Consider the following 24394-nt stretch of genomic DNA (forward strand, 5'->3'; position numbering starts at 1 on the left):
ATTTGCAGCTGTTTGAGCTAAGATTTTCAAGTTATACACATAATGAAAACCTATACTTTGTTTCGGTCGAGTTCCCCATTCAAATGCATGTAACAGTGAGAAACGCATTGTCTTGGCAAAATAAAGCGTTTTTGTACAACTTCATATAAATAGCTGTAACTTTTGATAGAAGACTCAGACAAACATGTTTATGGCTTTATCTTATAGAACTCAAGGTCCCCGTGCTGGGAAAACAGGTTTTGTAGCTGTTTGAGCTAAGATTTCCAAGTTATTCACATAATGAAAACCTATACTTTGTTTCGGTCGAGTTCCCCATTCAAATGCATGTAACAGTGAGAAACGCATTGTCTTGGCGAAAGAAAGCATTTTTGTACAACTTCATATAAATAGCTGTAACTTTTGATAGAAGACTCAGACAAACATGTTTATGGCTTTATCTTATAGAACTCAAGGTCCCCGTGCTGGGAAAACAGGATTTGTAGCTGTTTGAGCTAAGATTTCCAAGTTATTCACATAATGAAAACCTATACTTTGTTTCGGTCGAGTTCCCCATTCAAATGCATGTAACAGTGAGAAACGCACTGTCTTGGCAAAATAAAGCGTTTTTGTACAACTTCATATAAATAGCTGTAACTTTTGATAGAAGACTCAGACAAACATGTTTATGGCTTTATCTTATAGAACTCAAGGTCCCCGTGCTGGGAAAACAGGATTTGCAGCTGTTTGAGCTAAGATTTCCAAGTTATTCACATAATGAAAACCTATACTTTGTTTCGGTCGAGTTCCCCATTCAAATGCATGTAACAGTGAGAAACGCACTGTCTTGGCGAAAGAAAGCGTTTTTGTACAACTTCATATAAATAGCTGTAACTTTTGATAGAAGACTCAGACAAACATGTTTATGGCTTTATCTTATAGAACTCAAGGTCCCCGTGCTGGGAAAACAGGTTTTGTAGCTGTTTGAGCTAAGATTTCCAAGTTATTCACATAATGAAAACCTATACTTTGTTTCGGTCGAGTTCCCCATTCAAATGCATGTAACAGTGAGAAACGCACTGTCTTGGCGAAAGAAAGCGTTTTTGTACAACTTCATATAAATAGCTGTAACTTTTGATAGAAGACTCAGACAAACATGTTTATGGCTTTATCTTATAGAACTCAAGGTCCCCGTGCTGGGAAAACAGGTTTTGCAGCTGTTTGAGCTAAGATTTTCAAGTTATACACATAATGAAAACCTATACTTTGTTTCGGTCGAGTTCCCCATTCAAATGCATGTAACAGTGAGAAACGCATTGTCTTGGCGAAATAAAGCGTTTTTGTACAACTTCATATAAATAGCTGTAACTTTTGATAGAAGACTCGGATACACATGTTTATGGCTTTATCTTATAGAACTCAAGGTTCCCGTGCTGGGAAAACAGGATTTGCAGCTGTTTGAGCTAAGATTTCCAAGTTATACACATAATGAAAACCTATACTTTGTTTCGGTGAGTTCCCCATTCAAATGCATATAACAGTGAGAAACGCATTGTCTTGGCGAAATAAAGCGTTTTTGTACAACTTCATATAAATAGCTGTAACTTTTGATAGAAGACTCAGACAAACATGTTTATGGCTTTATCTTATAGAACTCAAGGTCCCCGTGCTGGGAAAACAGGATTTGCAGCTGTTTGAGCTAAGATTTCCAAGTTATACACATAATGAAAACCTATACTTTGTTTCGGTCGAGTTCCCCATTCAAATGCATGTAACAGTGAGAAACGCACTGTCTTGGCGAAAGAAAGCGTTTTTGTACAACTTCATATAAATAGCTGTAACTTTTGATAGAAGACTCAGACAAACATGTTTATGGCTTTATCTTATAGAACTCAAGGTCCCCGTGCTGGGAAAACAGGATTTGCAGCTGTTTGAGCTAAGATTTCCAAGTTATTCACATAATGAAAACCTATACTTTGTTTCGGTCGAGTTCCCCATTCAAATGCATGTAACAGTGAGAAACGCACTGTCTTGGCGAAAGAAAGCGTTTTTGTACAACTTCATATAAATAGCTGTAACTTTTGATAGAAGACTCAGACAAACATGTTTATGGCTTTATCTTATAGAACTCAAGGTCCCCGTGCTGGGAAAACAGGTTTTGTAGCTGTTTGAGCTAAGATTTCCAAGTTATTCACATAATGAAAACCTATACTTTGTTTCGGTCGAGTTCCCCATTCAAATGCATGTAACAGTGAGAAACGCACTGTCTTGGCGAAAGAAAGCGTTTTTGTACAACTTCATATAAATAGCTGTAACTTTTGATAGAAGACTCAGACAAACATGTTTATGGCTTTATCTTATAGAACTCAAGGTCCCCGTGCTGGGAAAACAGGTTTTGCAGCTGTTTGAGCTAAGATTTTCAAGTTATACACATAATGAAAACCTATACTTTGTTTCGGTCGAGTTCCCCATTCAAATGCATGTAACAGTGAGAAACGCATTGTCTTGGCGAAATAAAGCGTTTTTGTACAACTTCATATAAATAGCTGTAACTTTTGATAGAAGACTCGGATACACATGTTTATGGCTTTATCTTATAGAACTCAAGGTTCCCGTGCTGGGAAAACAGGATTTGCAGCTGTTTGAGCTAAGATTTCCAAGTTATACACATAATGAAAACCTATACTTTGTTTCGGTGAGTTCCCCATTCAAATGCATATAACAGTGAGAAACGCATTGTCTTGGCGAAATAAAGCGTTTTTGTACAACTTCATATAAATAGCTGTAACTTTTGATAGAAGACTCAGACAAACATGTTTATGGCTTTATCTTATAGAACTCAAGGTCCCCGTGCTGGGAAAACAGGATTTGCAGCTGTTTGAGCTAAGATTTCCAAGTTATACACATAATGAAAACCTATACTTTGTTTCGGTCGAGTTCCCCATTCAAATGCATGTAACAGTGAGAAACGCACTGTCTTGGCGAAAGAAAGCGTTTTTGTACAACTTCATATAAATAGCTGTAACTTTTGATAGAAGACTCAGATACACATGTTTATGGCTTTATCTTATAGAACTCAAGGTCCCCGTGCTGGGAAAACAGGATTTGCAGCTGTTTGAGCTAAGATTTTCAAGTTATACACATAATGAAAACCTATACTTTGTTTCGGTGAGTTCCCCATTCAAATGCATGTAACAGTGAGAAACGCATTGTCTTGGCAAAATAAAGCGTTTTTGTACAACTTCATATAAATAGCTGTAACTTTTGATAGAAGACTCAGATACACATGTTTATGGCTTTATCTTATAGAACTCAAGGTCCCCGTGCTGGGAAAACAGGATTTGCAGCTGTTTGAGCTAAGATTTCCAAGTTATTCACATAATGAAAACCTATACTTTGTTTCGGTCGAGTTCCCCATTCAAATGCATGTAACAGTGAGAAACGCACTGTCTTGGCGAAAGAAAGCGTTTTTGTACAACTTCATATAAATAGCTGTAACTTTTGATAGAAGACTCAGACAAACATGTTTATGGCTTTATCTTATAGAACTCAAGGTCCCCGTGCTGGGAAAACAGGATTTGCAGCTGTTTGAGCTAAGATTTCCAAGTTATACACATAATGAAAACCTATACTTTGTTTCGGTCGAGTTCCCCATTCAAATGCATGTAACAGTGAGAAACGCACTGTCTTGGCGAAAGAAAGCGTTTTTGTACAACTTCATATAAATAGCTGTAACTTTTGATAGAAGACTCGGATACACATGTTTATGGCTTTATCTTATAGAACTCAAGGTTCCCGTGCTGGGAAAACAGGATTTGCAGCTGTTTGAGCTAAGATTTCCAAGTTATACACATAATGAAAACCTATACTTTGTTTCGGTCGAGTTCCCCATTCAAATGCATGTAACAGTGAGAAACGCACTGTCTTGGCGAAAGAAAGCGTTTTTGTACAACTTCATATAAATAGCTGTAACTTTTGATAGAAGACTCAGATACACATGTTTATGGCTTTATCTTATAGAACTCAAGGTCCCCGTGCTGGGAAAACAGGATTTGCAGCTGTTTGAGCTAAGATTTTCAAGTTATACACATAATGAAAACCTATACTTTGTTTCGGTGAGTTCCCCATTCAAATGCATATAACAGTGAGAAACGCATTGTCTTGGCGAAATAAAGCGTTTTTGTACAACTTCATATAAATAGCTGTAACTTTTGATAGAAGACTCAGACAAACATGTTTATGGCTTTATCTTATAGAACTCAAGGTCCCCGTGCTGGGAAAACAGGATTTGCAGCTGTTTGAGCTAAGATTTCCAAGTTATACACATAATGAAAACCTATACTTTGTTTCGGTCGAGTTCCCCATTCAAATGCATGTAACAGTGAGAAACGCACTGTCTTGGCGAAAGAAAGCGTTTTTGTACAACTTCATATAAATAGCTGTAACTTTTGATAGAAGACTCAGATACACATGTTTATGGCTTTATCTTATAGAACTCAAGGTCCCCGTGCTGGGAAAACAGGATTTGCAGCTGTTTGAGCTAAGATTTTCAAGTTATACACATAATGAAAACCTATACTTTGTTTCGGTGAGTTCCCCATTCAAATGCATGTAACAGTGAGAAACGCATTGTCTTGGCAAAATAAAGCGTTTTTGTACAACTTCATATAAATAGCTGTAACTTTTGATAGAAGACTCAGACAAACATGTTTATGGCTTTATCTTATAGAACTCAAGGTCTCCGTGCTGGGAAAACAGGTTTTGTAGCTGTTTGAGCTAAGATTTTCAAGTTATTCACATAATGAAAACCTATACTTTGTTTCGGTGAGTTCCCCATTCAAATGCATGTAACAGTGAGAAACGCATTGTCTTGGCAAAATAAAGCGTTTTTGTACAACTTCATATAAATAGCTGTAACTTTTGATAGAAGACTCGGATACACATGTTTATGGCTTTATCTTATAGAACTCAAGGTCCCCGTGCTGGGAAAACAGGATTTGCAGCTGTTTGAGCTAAGATTTCCAAGTTATTCACATAATGAAAACCTATACTTTGTTTCGGTCGAGTTCCCCATTCAAATGCATGTAACAGTGAGAAACGCACTGTCTTGGCGAAAGAAAGCGTTTTTGTACAACTTCATATAAATAGCTGTAACTTTTGATAGAAGACTCAGATACACATGTTTATGGCTTTATCTTATAGAACTCAAGGTCCCCGTGCTGGGAAAACAGGATTTGCAGCTGTTTGAGCTAAGATTTTCAAGTTATACACATAATGAAAACCTATACTTTGTTTCGGTGAGTTCCCCATTCAAATGCATGTAACAGTGAGAAACGCATTGTCTTGGCAAAATAAAGCGTTTTTGTACAACTTCATATAAATAGCTGTAACTTTTGATAGAAGACTCAGACAAACATGTTTATGGCTTTATCTTATAGAACTCAAGGTCCCCGTGCTGGGAAAACAGGATTTGCAGCTGTTTGAGCTAAGATTTCCAAGTTATACACATAATGAAAACCTATACTTTGTTTCGGTCGAGTTCCCCATTCAAATGCATGTAACAGTGAGAAATGCACTGTCTTGGCGAAAGAAAGCGTTTTTGTACAACTTCATATAAATAGCTGTAACTTTTGATAGAAGACTCGGATACACATGTTTATGGCTTTATCTTATAGAACTCAAGGTTCCCGTGCTGGGAAAACAGGATTTGCAGCTGTTTGAGCTAAGATTTCCAAGTTATACACATAATGAAAACCTATACTTTGTTTCGGTCGAGTTCCCCATTCAAATGCATGTAACAGTGAGAAACGCACTGTCTTGGCGAAAGAAAGCGTTTTTGTACAACTTCATATAAATAGCTGTAACTTTTGATAGAAGACTCAGATACACATGTTTATGGCTTTATCTTATAGAACTCAAGGTCCCCGTGCTGGGAAAACAGGATTTGCAGCTGTTTGAGCTAAGATTTTCAAGTTATACACATAATGAAAACCTATACTTTGTTTCGGTGAGTTCCCCATTCAAATGCATGTAACAGTGAGAAACGCATTGTCTTGGCAAAATAAAGCGTTTTTGTACAACTTCATATAAATAGCTGTAACTTTTGATAGAAGACTCAGATACACATGTTTATGGCTTTATCTTATAGAACTCAAGGTCCCCGTGCTGGGAAAACAGGATTTGCAGCTGTTTGAGCTAAGATTTCCAAGTTATTCACATAATGAAAACCTATACTTTGTTTCGGTCGAGTTCCCCATTCAAATGCATGTAACAGTGAGAAACGCATTGTCTTGGCGAAATAAAGCGTTTTTGTACAACTTCATATAAATAGCTGTAACTTTTGATAGAAGACTCAGACAAACATGTTTATGGCTTTATCTTATAGAACTCAAGGTCCCCGTGCTGGGAAAACAGGTTTTGTAGCTGTTTGAGCTAAGATTTTCAAGTTATTCACATAATGAAAACCTATACTTTGTTTCGGTGAGTTCCCCATTCAAATGCATGTAACAGTGAGAAACGCACTGTCTTGGCAAAAGAAAGCGTTTTTGTACAACTTCATATAAATAGCTGTAACTTTTGATAGAAGACTCAGACAAACATGTTTATGGCTTTATCTTATAGAACTCAAGGTCTCCGTGCTGGGAAAACAGGTTTTGTAGCTGTTTGAGCTAAGATTTTCAAGTTATTCACATAATGAAAACCTATACTTTGTTTCGGTGAGTTCCCCATTCAAATGCATGTAACAGTGAGAAACGCATTGTCTTGGCAAAATAAAGCGTTTTTGTACAACTTCATATAAATAGCTGTAACTTTTGATAGAAGACTCGGATACACATGTTTATGGCTTTATCTTATAGAACTCAAGGTCCCCGTGCTGGGAAAACAGGATTTGCAGCTGTTTGAGCTAAGATTTCCAAGTTATTCACATAATGAAAACCTATACTTTGTTTCGGTCGAGTTCCCCATTCAAATGCATGTAACAGTGAGAAACGCACTGTCTTGGCGAAAGAAAGCGTTTTTGTACAACTTCATATAAATAGCTGTAACTTTTGATAGAAGACTCAGATACACATGTTTATGGCTTTATCTTATAGAACTCAAGGTCCCCGTGCTGGGAAAACAGGATTTGCAGCTGTTTGAGCTAAGATTTTCAAGTTATACACATAATGAAAACCTATACTTTGTTTCGGTGAGTTCCCCATTCAAATGCATGTAACAGTGAGAAACGCATTGTCTTGGCAAAATAAAGCGTTTTTGTACAACTTCATATAAATAGCTGTAACTTTTGATAGAAGACTCGGATACACATGTTTATGGCTTTATCTTATAGAACTCAAGGTCCCCGTGCTGGGAAAACAGGATTTGCAGCTGTTTGAGCTAAGATTTCCAAGTTATTCACATAATGAAAACCTATACTTTGTTTCGGTCGAGTTCCCCATTCAAATGCATGTAACAGTGAGAAACGCACTGTCTTGGCGAAAGAAAGCGTTTTTGTACAACTTCATATAAATAGCTGTAACTTTTGATAGAAGACTCAGACAAACATGTTTATGGCTTTATCTTATAGAACTCAAGGTCCCCGTGCTGGGAAAACAGGATTTGCAGCTGTTTGAGCTAAGATTTCCAAGTTATTCACATAATGAAAACCTATACTTTGTTTCGGTGAGTTCCCCATTCAAATGCATGTAACAGTGAGAAACGCATTGTCTTGGCAAAATAAAGCGTTTTTGTACAACTTCATATAAATAGCTGTAACTTTTGATAGAAGACTCAGACAAACATGTTTATGGCTTTATCTTATAGAACTCAAGGTCCCCGTGCTGGGAAAACAGGATTTGCAGCTGTTTGAGCTAAGATTTCCAAGTTATTCACATAATGAAAACCTATACTTTGTTTCGGTCGAGTTCCCCATTCAAATGCATGTAACAGTGAGAAACGCATTGTCTTGGCGAAATAAAGCGTTTTTGTACAACTTCATATAAATAGCTGTAACTTTTGATAGAAGACTCAGACAAACATGTTTATGGCTTTATCTTATAGAACTCAAGGTCCCCGTGCTGGGAAAACAGGTTTTGTAGCTGTTTGAGCTAAGATTTTCAAGTTATTCACATAATGAAAACCTATACTTTGTTTCGGTGAGTTCCCCATTCAAATGCATGTAACAGTGAGAAACGCATTGTCTTGGCGAAATAAAGCGTTTTTGTACAACTTCATATAAATAGCTGTAACTTTTGATAGAAGACTCAGACAAACATGTTTATGGCTTTATCTTATAGAACTCAAGGTCCCCGAGGTGGGAAAACAGGATTTGCAGCTGTTTGTGCTAAGATTTCCAAGTTATACACATAATGAAAACCTATACTTTGTTTCGGTGAGTTCCCCATTCAAATGCATGTAACAGTGAGAAACGCATTGTCTTGGCGAAATAAAGCGTTTTTGTACAACTTCATATAAATAGCTGTAACTTTTGATAGAAGACTCAGACAAACATGTTTATGGCTTTATCTTATAGAACTCAAGGTCCCCGAGGTGGGAAAACAGGATTTGCAGCTGTTTGTGCTAAGATTTCCAAGTTATACACATAATGAAAACCTATACTTTGTTTCGGTGAGTTCCCCATTCAAATGCATGTAACAGTGAGAAACGCATTGTCTTGGCAAAATAAAGCGTTTTTGTACAACTTCATATAAATAGCTGTAACTTTTGATAGAAGACTCAGACAAACATGTTTATGGCTTTATCTTATAGAACTCAAGGTCCCCGTGCTGGGAAAACAGGATTTGCAGCTGTTTGAGCTAAGATTTCCAAGTTATTCACATAATGAAAACCTATACTTTGTTTCGGTCGAGTTCCCCATTCAAATGCATGTAACAGTGAGAAACGCATTGTCTTGGCGAAATAAAGCGTTTTTGTACAACTTCATATAAATAGCTGTAACTTTTGATAGAAGACTCAGATACACATGTTTATGGCTTTATCTTATAGAACTCAAGGTCCCCGTGCTGGGAAAACAGGATTTGCAGCTGTTTGAGCTAAGATTTTCAAGTTATACACATAATGAAAACCTATACTTTGTTTCGGTGAGTTCCCCATTCAAATGAATGTAACAGTGAGAAACGCATTGTCTTGGCAAAATAAAGCGTTTTTGTACAACTTCATATAAACAGCTGTAACTTTTGATAGAAGACTCGGATACACATGTTTATGGCTTTATCTTATAGAACTCAAGGTCCCCGTGCTGGGAAAACAGGATTTGCAGCTGTTTGAGCTAAGATTTCCAAGTTATTCACATAATGAAAACCTATACTTTGTTTCGGTCGAGTTCCCCATTCAAATGCATGTAACAGTGAGAAACGCACTGTCTTGGCGAAAGAAAGCGTTTTTGTACAACTTCATATAAATAGCTGTAACTTTTGATAGAAGACTCAGACAAACATGTTTATGGCTTTATCTTATAGAACTCAAGGTCCCCGTGCTGGGAAAACAGGATTTGCAGCTGTTTGAGCTAAGATTTCCAAGTTATTCACATAATGAAAACCTATACTTTGTTTCGGTCGAGTTCCCCATTCAAATGCATGTAACAGTGAGAAACGCTCTGTCTTGGCGAAAGAAAGCGTTTTTGTACAACTTCATATAAATAGCTGTAACTTTTGATAGAAGACTCAGACAAACATGTTTATGGCTTTATCTTATAGAACTCAAGGTCCCCGTGCTGGGAAAACAGGATTTGCAGCTGTTTGAGCTAAGATTTCCAAGTTATTCACATAATGAAAACCTATACTTTGTTTCGGTCGAGTTCCCCATTCAAATGCATGTAACAGTGAGAAACGCATTGTCTTGGCGAAATAAAGCGTTTTTGTACAACTTCATATAAATAGCTGTAACTTTTGATAGAAGACTCAGACAAACATGTTTATGGCTTTATCTTATAGAACTCAAGGTCCCCGTGCTGGGAAAACAGGATTTGCAGCTGTTTGAGCTAAGATTTCCAAGTTATTCACATAATGAAAACCTATACTTTGTTTCGGTCGAGTTCCCCATTCAAATGCATGTAACAGTGAGAAACGCATTGTCTTGGCGAAATAAAGCGTTTTTGTACAACTTCATATAAATAGCTGTAACTTTTGATAGAAGACTCAGACAAACATGTTTATGGCTTTATCTTATAGAACTCAAGGTCTCCGTGCTGGGAAAACAGGTTTTGTAGCTGTTTGAGCTAAGATTTCCAAGTTATTCACATAATGAAAACCTATACTTAGTTTCGGTGAGTTCCCCATTCAAATGCATGTAACAGTGAGAAACGCATTGTCTTGGCAAAATAAAGCGTTTTTGTACAACTTCATATAAATAGCTGTAACTTTTGATAGAAGACTCGGATACACATGTTTATGGCTTTATCTTATAGAACTCAAGGTCCCCGTGCTGGGAAAACAGGATTTGCAGCTGTTTGAGCTAAGATTTCCAAGTTATTCACATAATGAAAACCTATACTTTGTTTCGGTCGAGTTCCCCATTCAAATGCATGTAACAGTGAGAAACGCACTGTCTTGGCGAAAGAAAGCGTTTTTGTACAACTTCATATAAATAGCTGTAACTTTTGATAGAAGACTCAGACAAACATGTTTATGGCTTTATCTTATAGAACTCAAGGTCCCCGAGGTGGGAAAACAGGATTTGCAGCTGTTTGTGCTAAGATTTCCAAGTTATACACATAATGAAAACCTATACTTTGTTTCGGTGAGTTCCCCATTCAAATGCATGTAACAGTGAGAAACGCATTGTCTTGGCGAAATAAAGCGTTTTTGTACAACTTCATATAAATAGCTGTAACTTTTGATAGAAGACTCAGACAAACATGTTTATGGCTTTATCTTATAGAACTCAAGGTCCCCGTGCTGGGAAAACAGGATTTGCAGCTGTTTGAGCTAAGATTTCCAAGTTATTCACATAATGAAAACCTATACTTTGTTTCGGTCGAGTTCCCCATTCAAATGCATGTAACAGTGAGAAACGCATTGTCTTGGCGAAATAAAGCGTTTTTGTACAACTTCATATAAATAGCTGTAACTTTTGATAGAAGACTCAGACAAACATGTTTATGGCTTTATCTTATAGAACTCAAGGTTCCCGTGCTGGGAAAACAGGATTTGCAGCTGTTTGAGCTAAGATTTCCAAGTTATACACATAATGAAAACCTATACTTTGTTTCGGTCGAGTTCCCCATTCAAATGCATGTAACAGTGAGAAACGCACTGTCTTGGCGAAAGAAAGCGTTTTTGTACAACTTCATATAAATAGCTGTAACTTTTGATAGAAGACTCAGATACACATGTTTATGGCTTTATCTTATAGAACTCAAGGTCCCCGTGCTGGGAAAACAGGATTTGCAGCTGTTTGAGCTAAGATTTTCAAGTTATACACATAATGAAAACCTATACTTTGTTTCGGTGAGTTCCCCATTCAAATGAATGTAACAGTGAGAAACGCATTGTCTTGGCAAAATAAAGCGTTTTTGTACAACTTCATATAAATAGCTGTAACTTTTGATAGAAGACTCAGACAAACATGTTTATGGCTTTATCTTATAGAACTCAAGGTCCCCGTGCTGGGAAAACAGGATTTGCAGCTGTGTGAGCTAAGATTTCCAAGTTATTCACATAATGAAAACCTATACTTAGTTTCGGTCGAGTTCCCCATTCAAATGCATGTAACAGTGAGAAACGCACTGTCTTGGCGAAAGAAAGGGTTTTTGTACAGCTTCATATAAATAGCTGTAACTTTTGATAGAAGACTCAGACAAACATGTTTATGGCTTTATCTTATAGAACTCAAGGTCCCCGTGCTGGGCAAACATGTCTTTGCAGCCGTTTGCGCTAAGATTTTAAAATTATTCACATAATGAAAACCTATACTTTGTTTTGGTCGAGTTCCCCATTCAAATGCATGTAACAGTGAGAAACGCACTCTCTTGGTGAAAGAAAGCGTTTTTGTACAACTTCATATAGATCGCTGTAACTTTTGATAGAAGACTCGGATACACATGTTTATGGCTTTATCTTTTAGAACTCAAGGTCCTCGTGCTGGGAAAACAGGTTTTGCAGCTGTTTTTGTACAACTTCATACAACTTCATACAACTTCATATAAATAGCTGTAACTTTTGATAGAAGACTCGGATACACATGTTTATGGCTTTATCTTATAGAACTCAAGGTCCCAGTGCTGGGAAAACAGGTTTCACAGTTGTTTGAGCTAAGATTTCCAAGTTATTCACATAATGAAAACCTATACTTAGTTTCGGTCGAGTTCCCCATTCAAATGCATGTAACAGTGAGAAACGCACTGTCTTGGCGAAAGAAAGCGTTTTTGTACAACTTCATATAAATAGCTGTAACTTTTGATAGAAGACTCAGAAACACATGTTTATGGCTTTATCTTATAGAACTCAATATCCCCGTGCTGGGCAAACAGGTTTTGCAGCCGTTTGAGCTAAGATTTCCAAGTTATTCACATAATGAAAACCTATACTTTGTTTCGGTCAAGTTCCCCATTCAAATGCATGTAACAGTGAGAAACGCACTTTCTTGGCGAAAGAAAGCGTTTTTGTACAACTTCATATAAATAGCTGTAACTTTTGATAGAAGACTCAGATACACATGTTTATGGCTGTATCTTATAGAACTCAAGGTCCTCGTGCTGGGAAAACAGGTTTCACAGTTGTTTGAGCTAAGATTTCCAAGTTATTCACATAATGAAAACCTATACTTAGTTTTGGTCGAGTTCCCCATTCAAATGCATGTAACAGTGAGAAACGCACTGTCCTGTTTTGCCAGCACTGGGACCTTGAGTTCTATAAGATAAAGCCATAAACATGTGTATCCGAGTCTTCTATCAACAGTTACAGCTATTTATATGAAGTTGTACAAAAACGCTTTCTTTCGCCAAAACAGTGCGTTTCTCACTGTTACATGCATTTGAATGGTGAACTCGCCCGAAACAAAGTATAGGTTTTCATTATGTGAATAACTTGGAAATCTTAGCTCAAACAGCTGCAAAACCTATTTTGCCAGCACGGGGACCTTGAGTTCTATAAGATAAAGCCATAAACATGTGTATCCGAGTCTTCTATCAAAAGTTACAGCTATTTATATGAAGTTGTACAAAAACGCTTTCTTTCGCCAAGACAGTGCGTTTCTCACTGTTACATGCATTTGAATGGGGAACTCGACCGAAACAAAGTATAGGTTTTCATTATGTGAATAACTTGGAAATCTTAGCTCAAACAGCTGCAAATCCTGTTTTCCCAGCACGGGGACCTTGAGTTCTATAAGACAAAGCCATAAACATGTGTATCCGAGTCTTCTATCAAAAGTTACAGCTATTTATATGAAGTTGTACAAAAACGCTTTCTTTCGCCAAGACAGTGCGTTTCTCACTGTTACATGCATTTGAATGGGGAACTCGACCGAAACAAAGTATAGGTTTTCATTATGTGAATAACTTGGAAATCTTAGCTCAAACAGCTGCGAAACCTGTTTTCCCAGCACGGGGTCCTTTGAGTTCTATAAGATAAAGCCATAAACATGTGTATCCGAGTCTTCTATCAAAAGTTACAGCTATTTATATGAAGTTGTACAAAAACGCTTTCTTTCGCCAAGACAGTGCGTTTATCACTGTTACATGCATTTGAATGGGGAACTCGACCGAAACAAATTATAGGTTTTCATTATGTGAATAACTTGGAAATCTTAGCTCAAACAGCTGCAAAACCTGTTTTGCCAGCACGGGGACCTTGAGTTCTATAAGATAAAGCCATAAACATGTGTATCCGAGTCTTCTATCAACAGTTACAGCTATTTATATGAAGTTGTACAAAAACGCTTTCTTTCGCCAAGACAGTGCGTTTCTCAGTTACATGCATTTGAATGAGAACTCGACCGAAACAAAGTATAGGTTTTCATTATGTGAATAACTTGGAAATCTTAGCTCACACAGCTGCAAAACCTGTTTTACCAGCACGGGGACCTTGGGTTCTATAAGATAAAGCCATAAACATGTGTATCCGAGTCTTCTATCAAAAGTTACAGCTATTTATATGAAGTTGTACAAAAACGCTTTCTTTCGCCAAGACAGTGCGTTTCTCACTGTTACATGCATTTGAATGGGGAACTCGACCGAAACAAAGTATAGGTTTTCATTATGTGAATAACTTGGAAATCTTAGCTCAAACAGCTGCAAAACCTGTTTTGCCAGCACGGGGACCTTGAGTTCTATAAGATAAAGCCATAAACATGTGTATCCGAGTCTTCTATCAACAGTTACAGCTATTTATATGAAGTTGTACAAAAATGCTTTCTTTCGCCAAGACAGTGCGTTTCTCACTGTTACATGCATTTGAATGGGGAACTCGACCGAAACAAAGTATAGGTTTTCATTATGTGAATAACTTGGAAATCTTAGCTCAGACAGCTGCAAAACCTGTTTTGCCAGCACGGGGACCTTGAATTTATTAGTTAAAGCCATGAACATGTGTATCCGAGTCTTCTATCAAAAGTTACAGCTATTTATATGAAGTTGTACAAAAACGCTTTCTTTCGCCAAGACAGTGCGTTTCTCACTGTTACATGCATTTGAATGGGGAACTCGACCGAAACAAAGTATAGGTTTTCATTATGTGAATAACTTGGAAATCTTAGCTCAAACAGCTGCAAAACCTGTTTTGCCAGCACGGGGACCTTGAGTTCTATAAGATGAAGCCATAAACATGTGTATCCGAGTCTTCTATCAAAAGTTACAGCTATTTATATGAAGTTGTACAAAAACGCTTTCTTTCGCCAAGACAGTGCGTTTCTCACTGTTACATGCATTTGAATGGGGAACTCGCCCAAAACAAAGTATAGGTTTTCATTATGTGAATAACTTGGAAATCTTAGCTCAAACAGCTGCAAAACCTGTTTTCCCAGCACGAGGACCTTGAGTTCTATAAGATAAAGCCATAAACATGTGTATCCGAGTCTTCTATCAAAAGTTACAGCTATTTATATGAAGTTGTACAAAAACGCTTTCTTTCGCCAAGACAGTGCGTTTCTCACTGTTACATGCATTTGAATGGGGAACTCGACCGAAACAAAGTATAGGTTTTCATTATGTGAATAACTTGGAAATCTTAGCTCAAACAGCTGCAAAACCTATTTTGCCAGCACGGGGACCTTGAGTTCTATAAGATAAAGCCATAAACATGTGTATCCGAGTCTTCTATCAAAAGTTACAGCTATTTATATGAAGTTGTACAAAAACGCTTTCTTTCGCCAAGACAGTGCGTTTCTCACTGTTACATGCATTTGAATGGGGAACTCGACCGGAACAAATTATAGGTTTTCATTATGTGAATAACTTGGAAATCTTAGCTCAAACAGCTGCAAAACCTGTTTTGCCAGCACGGGGACCTTGAGTTCTATAAGATAAAGCCATAAACATGTGTATCCGAGTCTTCTATCAACAGTTACAGCTATTTATATGAAGTTGTACAAAAACGCTTTCTTTCGCCAAGACAGTGCGTTTCTCACTGTTACATGCATTTGAATGGGGAACTCGACCGAAACAAAGTATAGGTTTTCATTATATGAATAACTTGGAAATCTTAGCTCAAACAGCTGCAAAACCTATTTTGCCAGCACGGGGACCTTGAGTTCTATAAGATAAAGCCATAAACATGTGTATCCGAGTCTTCTATCAACAGTTACAGCTATTTATATGAAGTTGTACAAAAACGCTTTCTTTCGCTAAGACAGTGCGTTTCTCACTGTTACATGCATTTGAATGGGGAACTCGACCGAAACAAAGTATAGGTTTTCATTATGTGAATAACTTGGAAATCTTAGCTCAAACAGCTGCAAAACCTGTTTTGCCAGCACAGGGACCTTGAGTTTTATAAGATAAAGCCATAAACATGTGTATCCGAGTCTTCTATCAACAGTTACAGCTATTTATATGAAGTTGTACAAAAACGCTTTCTTTCGCCAAGACAGTGCGTTTCTCACTGTTACATGCATTTGAATGGGGAACTCGACCGAAACAAAGTATAGGTTTTCATTATGTGAATAACTTGGAAATCTTAGCTCAAACAGCTGGAAAACCTGTTTGCTCAACACGGGGATATCGAACTTTATAAGATAAAGCCATAAATATGTGTATATGCGTCTTCTATCAAAAGTTACAGCTGTCTGAATGAAAGCATTATAGCAGCTTACCTCGATCATGCGGTAGAACAGACACATGGGCCACCTACGTGTCCTCCTACGGCAGGAGTAGTTGCCACAAACCTGCAAAACAAAAAGAAATGATCAGGTGACATGAACAGATTTATACAGCCATAAGCAAGAGATTCTTCTTGCGTCAAACTGGACCCCCCCCCCCCCCCCCCCCCCCCCCCCCCCCCTCCTTACTGTAACTATCAAAACTATCATAGTCTAAAACTATCATCTCATATCAAAACTATTATAATCACATTATCTGACTTTATCAGTTATAACAATGAGAAACGGTAAACAATTTGGCAAATAAATGACTTATAATTGTGCTTACCTGGTCCAGATGATCCACAGCCCCTTTGCATTTGTTATAATCCAGGATGATGTGGGGCTCTCTCTTCCCAGAGTCCTGGACTTGGTAGCAGGAAACAGAAGAGCCCTGTCTCCCCATTTCACAGGGTTGTTGTCGTTTCATGTTGAGACCTGTACAGGCCAGCCAGCATCACAAGCCCCATGTAAGCCTGCAACTCCTCATCTATGTCCTTCCAGTCTTTTACTGACCTGTTGCCCCTGCAGGTTGGTGAAATGCAGGATTAGCTGCATAATGTCCTCTGCAAAAAAAAGATGGAAAGTGCTCACAGGGCTGCTGATCCTATACGAATTGAATTGCATAATGGGTTGGTCCTCGGGTTAAAATGGGGGGAGGAAAAAATGGCAGGACCTCTTCGAGTGTGGGTTGCCACATGATTTCTCCATTTTTAGATCTCCACTGGCCATCCTCCAGTCTTGTCTCTTCCTCCTGCTCTTCTTCCTCCTTCTCCTTCTCCTTCTCCTCCTCCGCACATGAGCTGCAAAGCTCCTCGGTGCCTGGCAAAAATTCTTCTTCGCTGTCAGAAGTATCTCCACTGCTTGTGGAGAGTGCAAAACTGCAGCAACAGCCTCCTCTAAACTGAGTGCACGCTTCATTGTGTCTGTGCAGAAATGACCACTCAGACCAGGCTGCAAAGTATTCTCATAGACTTCAAAGGTGCACCTGAATAAACATGCTATACCATACATCCAATAAGAGAGAGGAGGCACACTCTTGATCAAGAAAAAACATAAACGCACGCCTTTGATCTCTCCCCCCCCCCCCTCTCTCTCTCTCTCTCTTTCTCTCTCTCTCTCACACACACACACATGGACATACATACACACACAATACCATTTTATGGTGGTTAGCTGTTTTATTGTCATGCATTTTACAAGGTAAGATAACCATGTCCTGCATTCAAAACCACTGAAAATGTCTATGGTGGTGCTGTGCCTAATATTGTGCTGGTGTATGCTGGGTAATGGCACAGCTAGCGACTGGGTGACTTTATTCACCCGCTTCGGCTGTTATCAGTCCATACAATGGGCGTTATTAGCACAAATCAGTCCCATAGATATGGAACATCTCCTGCTAGATTGTTCAGAAGGTTGTTATCATCCATCCAGATGGAGGATCACTAACAGGAGCGTGGGAAGACTCCAGAATCCACTCTGGCTGCAATCCGGTGGATACAGCAGTGTTTACAGGTAATACCATTTAAACGGACAGCATTTATAGAAAAAGTCAGCGAGTGTCAATAATGTTAATGTGGTTATCTTAGTAATACACCGAGTGCTAATATAACAGCTTTAAGATGCATTTGTAGATGTTATTACGTGTTTTACCGTCTTTATTGGTGCTAGCTTAAAGTTACGGTGTAAACGTTAGCTTATATTGGAGTAAAGCTGTTACTGTTTAAACGATGTTAGCACAGAAATATTAGCTTCTGTCATGACTGACGAAGTTACTAGTTAATAAAGTTTCCAGTAAAGTGTTTAATCGCAGCCACAGATTGACAGCAAATATCTCGATTAGCTTCAGTGCATCTGTAATAAATATGTGCAAGTTTCAGTGCTTCGTTTAAACTGTATGATACTTATACTGACCCAGGGTCAGTGTAAAATACAATCCTAGCTGTGTGAACAAAGCCTGGCTCCTTTAATCCTGCATGAAAAACCTCAGGATGCAGGCTATTATTACTCTTTCCTGCTGGCACACCTGTCACACCTGAGAGTCAGCTAGAAACGTACAGTGACGTGGACATCATGCAAAGACTGCCAGACTCTGTAATACTGCAAATGATCAGTGACTCAAGTTAACACTAAACTTTAAACGGCACCTCTGTGTCTCTGTGTGCTGAACATTTAGGATTGAGTCAGGCTGCATCTGTGTTAGTCCTCTGACAGACTGGTGACCTGTCCAGGTGTGCTCTACCTATGACTACTGGGACAGGCTCTAGCTCCTGTAATAGAAATTTTATGTTATTCTCATTTAAAGCATTTAAGTGCTTATGCATATGCTTAGTTGTGACACTGTTATAGACTGTTCAATGAAAGTTTCTAAAACTAGATGAACTTACTTCAGCAGTTTGAGAAAACAACTCCCTTTACAGGTGCTGATAACGCTGAAGTAGCAGAGCTGACATGACTGAACTGTAATGTTTGATGTGTGTTTGCTCTCCTGTGCGCAGTAATAAATAGCTTGATCACAGCTCTTTCTGTGTTGCAGACTTTATTTAAAAAATTCCACGACACCCCCCACCCTCCCACTGTGAACATGAATTGAATATTCAGAAGACATTTGTTTAAATAGTTCTAGAAATCTGAGCTGTTGGTGTGTCCTTGGATTGTGTGGTAATAATATTAGAGCCTGCAATCTTTCTTACTGAATCTCTACTATGAGTCATGTTACCTGAGATTAATTCTATGTTTACCTGTCAGCCTGGACGAATGTGCTGTGTGAAGGAAATTAAATTAAATCAGATCTGAAATGCGTACATTTAAGGAACCTGTTCATATTTAATTGAAATATGAACCAGTGATTTTTTGATTGCTGATTCCAAGAGAGTCTTTGTGGAAATCCTCTTTGGCTTTTTGTTATTTTAATTCTCTTTTCTGTTTTCCAGAACAGTTCTCCACAGTCAGTGTCCATATGGGTCAGTGGGACCAAGAAGCACTCTGCTAATGTGTGGACTCTGACCAGCAACATCCAGCAAGACCCAGACAGCGTTTTCTATCTCCCAGCTGGAGTTTTTTGTTTGTCTGTGACTGGAGAGTCAGATTTTTGTTGAGCTTCATACTTGCAGAGGTAAGTCAGTTTGCAGAGATCCCTCCCACCCTGGCTTTTATGTGCTAGATTTCTTATCTGAAACAGTAATATTTCAGTGACTGCTGCTTATACCACAGGTTAATACTGTTACTGATCCCTGATAGGAGAATCATCAATTTTGCCAGCAAAGAAGCCTGGTGGATGTTTGTTTACAGTCTGATGGTGGGACATCATGCTCTGCATCTTTAAAGTTTGTCTCTTGATTATTATTCATACCCAGTAATGTGAAGTATGCTCATATCTACTATAACTGAACCAACCTGGTGCTCTTCATTTATGGAGGCTGTTGAGTCTGAATGTTGGATGTTGTGTATCTCGTGTTCTCTGGGCTTTGTTGTCCTCAGTCTTTTTGCAGGATCAGAAAACAAAACCAGGAGGCGCGTAAATGTTTCTTCTCCATGATGTTTCTTCAAATGTTTCTTCTGGATGATGATAAGACTGACACGGGATGCCACCTTTGGTCTTGTGATGAAGCAAAGCTCAGGAAGAAGTGTGATTAAATGGTACCCACATGTGTGCTGCTGAGAAGGATGTACAGGGGCACCTGCAGCCAAATCCAAGCTTCAGGTTAGTTGTAGTTGCAGAACGCTATAGGACTGAGACAGCTGAGGCATCAAATGTTTGATTAAACGGATGAAAAAGAGAAGTTTTTTCCCTATAATTATCACTTCTTAAAATCTGTAGCAACTTCAAGTCTTTCAGCATGCTGAGCATGCTCAGAATGTGACAATATATTTTTGTTCAATATTTAATTTCTTTCAGTTGCAATTGTTAAATGAAAAAAAAAATTCTTATAATTTAGCAAACTAATTTATCAAAAAATATATATATATACATATATCTGTAGTAGTTTTAATGAATTAATTTGACACCTGTATTGAAAATACCATATTGTATTCATACAGAATCAGTATGGTATCATTGTTTGTCTGTTCACTGATTGTTGAAGCTAAGAGCTACTTTGATCTGTTTAGATCTAAAGTATCCAAAGTTGAGCTCTAATGTTTCTTCGCCCCTGTGTATGTGATATGTGATTTCCTACATGCTGGCAGAGCAGCAGTTTGTGCTCACAAATGGTGACGGTGTGGAGAGACGGTGGTGTTTCCTCAGAAGAACCAGCAGAGTCACAAAGGACACCAGTCCATCTCACCACCTTGACTTGCTGACTGATGCTCGTCTGCACTGCACAGAGGAAATCAACTGACCGAGGTTTGTCCAGTGACGTGTTATGAAATGTATATTTGTTTTATGCTTACAGATATGTTTTTCTTGACAGAGGCTCTGCAGAGGTTAGACAAAGCAGAGAAAACATGTGCTTTACATTTTACTGTGATTTATTGAGATATTTGTTGCCTGATGTTCAGCAGGAATGGAGAAATAGAATCAAAGGGAGATGTTTTTGATGTTTTTGTAATGATGTAAGTAAATCTTCAATATTATTTATTTGCTTGGTTATATTAGGAGTGTTTCTGAGTGAGGGGGAGAGGAGTCATCATCCAGGTAAAGTGACGTGGATCAGTGGATACACTTGTCTCCCCTTTAAAGGAGACGATCCAAGTCATCCTTAAATGTTAGTGCTTTCAAATACACAAACATTTTTAAAGGACAAAAATGAACATCCAACTTTGACTGTAATACAAAATAAATCTTTGCATGTGTGTTTTCAAACTCTCAGATGGGCAGCATATCAGTCTTGGACTGTCTAACCTGCCGGAGCAGCACTGAATGACCACCGCACGAGCATGTTCCTGCAACATTCAGCATCTGATCTGTCATCTGTGTGCTTCTGCTTTTGGTAAGTAGAGTTACCCAACTCCAGTAACTCTAAACACATGCCATCCATTTCTAACGGCCTGGTTACTTCCTGTCAGTTACTTTAGAAACCATGTGGTCACCTGACCTAACACTGTTTCTTCTTCTTCCCCTTAATGTTGAAGTGTCAAATGTCAAACAGCTGGAGAGGAAACTACACCAGTGTACTGGGATGTTTCAGCAACACGTGCCAGATGCTGTTCCTTCATGGTGACATCACCAGAGACAGTCCCGCCCACCTCAGGACCCATTGATTATGATGATCTGATCCATCAAACCCCCAGCAGGTGAACCTTATTCATGACATAACACCGCAACAATGTAAAAAATTAAACAGCAACAGTCTAAATGTAAAGTGCATTCTAAAGTCCTCTTCAATAAATTGTATGCAAAGAGTCATTCAGGTCACTACAGAACCCAGAGTCTTCATCATTAAATCTCTGGTTGCTTCATTTTGCTATCCTATATCAGATATTTTAAAGGTTAGCTTAGGTAAAGTTCCATTCTCATGGTGAGGCAAAGTGCTTTATGTGTGTGTGTGTGTCATGAACGGCTATAAAAGGCCTATAATTAAAGAACAAAGCGGGGTTTGAGTTCGAGTTGCGGCAGACTGTCACTACTTGTAAATGGAACGCAGCCTTCCTACGGCAGACAGCTAATAACAGGAATCGGACGCGGTCCAGCCAAGTCCACAGCAACCACCATAGCAACCGCCTAGCATGACCTTAAAAACATATTCTGTCTTCATAACTATCAAAATCGTGAAATGATTTGCAAAGTGTGAAAGTGTTACAGCTGCAGAGAGCTATGGCGGTATCTATGGAAGCTGTTTACATAGATAATAATATACGATGTAACCATGGAGACAGTCAGTCACGTGAGCTAGCGGTGCACGTTTACTACAGTGAATAAGGTGATTGAGTGCACAGCGTCCACACTCTGCAGGGGGTAAAGACATTACTTCAATATTGTTTTATATTGATATATATTTGCCTTCTGTTGACCATCACCTCAGGTTCACCATTACAGTTTCAGCATACAGATGCACACTGTCTAAACACATTCAAAAACTCATGTCTCAGAAATAAGCACAGCTGTTCATGTTTGTCATTAGAGTTTTATTTGTAAGAAAATTATGAACTTCATATTGTGCATTAAATAAAAGAACATTTCACAACTCTTGAGTCAACAGAAACAGGTAACAGAAATGTCTCTAATGTGTACAGTGTAGTGTAAGCATTAAAAGATCATAAAGGAAACACTAACATTTATGTGAAACTAATTGTAATAAAAAATGAGCAGGTGCTTTATAGATTTAAAAGAAAGAATCTGAAAACAACACTTTTTTGGTCTAAGTGATCAAAGTAGAAAACAGAACTGATGTTCAAGAACAAACCGTAGCTGCACTAATATTACACATCTCGATCGTTGTACTGAACAGACATGTTGCTTTTAAAACCACATGCAGTGTGTGACCATGACTGTTCACTGAGACCATGAACGCCACTTCGCTGAAGCATTCTTATTCTTCTTCTTGCCATTAAATTGGAAGCAGAAGCAGCACGAGCTGATTTGATCTACTGAAAGGAAAAAGCAGAACATCTGAGTTGAAACCAGTCAGCTGAAATCATTAAGACAGGAACAAATTCAATGCAGTGTCTCAAGTGGCTTAGCCTGTTACAACTGTTGATACAAGCTAAATACGGTTAACACACAGTGTCAGGGAGCTCCAGTGTGGGAACTAGTGGCTTTAGGTTTGTAGTCATTTAACTTTCATCCATTCATTCATTTAATTCAGGAGGAAGAAATGCCAGGTTGGTGCAGGCTGGTTACATGCATTTGGTCCCATGCTGTCTTTAATTAAATGACTTGGTTCATTTTATGGCTGGGCTGTATGTGGGGTTATATCATGTTATTTGGGCAGGAGTACCTGTCCCCTGTTAGACTTAGAAAGTTTCTCCATAAGTAGAGTTTCTAACTCTTCTAGCACATCTGTGGCTGACAGCTTTTTGGTGGCTCTTTTTACCCCACACTGGTTGTGAGTGTGTAAATAGCCCCACTAGTTCTTTTGGGTTGCAGTTAACTTGGGAGGAAGGGGTGGGTATGCCATGATTAGGTGAATAACAATTATATGGGATACATAAATTTCACAATGCATGCATATATCTCTATCAATTAAACCTGGCCTGAGGGCTGCCATTTTTTACATTCAGTTATTTCTCTTAGAAATGTTGGAACTAAATAATGAATGTGTTACAGTTAAAGTGAAACACTGGTCAGTGTAAATGGCTCATTGGGACACAGAAACCTTTAAATTAAACCTGATATCTAGTGTCAAACAATATCAAAGCTGTAAAAGATGTTTACAGTCAGAATTTATAAAACTATGATTGTAAATAAATTCAAACAAGTGAGCTTTTCTCTTTGTGCTGAATATCAACACTGTGATTTCTTAGACTGTAAGCTTTACTTTAGTGCAACCAGTTGCAGAAGCTGCCACTCCAAATGTCTTTTGATAACAAGAAAAAAATACCTTTTCAGTCCACGGCCTGAAGTTCTTCTCCGACATCTTCTGCAATCGGCTTTGTCTGCTGGTTTGAAGACAATAAACCACAAAAAAGATGATTTAGTCACTTTGTCTGTGTCATGCAGCTCGAATGTGTCGTGTAAAGATGTTGAATAGCCGTCGTTATCCCTCTGCTTTGAGCCTTTTATCAAAAGTTACAGCTAACTTCATGAAGTTGTACAAAAAGGCTTCATTTCGCCGAGACAGTGCGTTTCTGACTATTACATGCATTTGAATGGAGTTCTTGCACGAAACAAAGTATAAGTTTTCATTATGTGAATAACTTGTATTTTACACTGACCCTGGGTCAGTATCAACTTCATGAAGACAGCTGTAACTTTTGATAGAGGACTCACACACACACATATTTATGGCTTTGCCTTATAGAATTCAGCATCTCCATGCTGAGGAAATAGGTTTTGCAGCTGTTTGAGCTAAAATTTTCAAGTTATTCACAAATTAAAACCTATACTTTGTGTCGGGCGAGAACTCCATTCAAATGCATGTAATAGCGAGAAACGCACTAACGTGGTGAAATAAAGCGTTTTTCCATAAACTTCATAAAGACAGCTGTAAATAATTATCACTTCTTAAAATCTGTAGCAACTTCA

The 24394-nt window shown here is 38.3% G+C and overlaps 1 long non-coding RNA gene across 7 annotated transcripts in view; it reads left to right on the top strand.

The window, feature by feature from the left end:
• Positions 1-24394, top strand: part of LOC112436359 (uncharacterized) — a 231354-nt gene that overhangs the window by 204174 nt on the left and 2786 nt on the right. For 2 of the 7 annotated variants that reach the window (XR_013094581.1, XR_013094583.1), the window contains exons 1-7: positions 17523-17784; positions 19203-19384; positions 19510-19972; positions 20458-20614; positions 20867-20975; positions 21081-21200; positions 21343-21504. This is a non-coding gene — a long non-coding RNA (uncharacterized LOC112436359). Of the gene's footprint in view, positions 1-17429; positions 17473-17522; positions 17785-19202; positions 19385-19509; positions 19973-20457; positions 20615-20866; positions 20976-21080; positions 21201-21342; positions 21505-24394 lie in introns of those variants that run through there. The other 5 variants (XR_013094585.1, XR_013094587.1, XR_013094584.1 and 2 more) reach the window with 5 other exon arrangements.

Source organism: Maylandia zebra, linkage group LG19, assembly GCF_041146795.1.
Source record: "Maylandia zebra isolate NMK-2024a linkage group LG19, Mzebra_GT3a, whole genome shotgun sequence".
Taxonomy (NCBI): domain Eukaryota; kingdom Metazoa; phylum Chordata; class Actinopteri; order Cichliformes; family Cichlidae; genus Maylandia; species Maylandia zebra.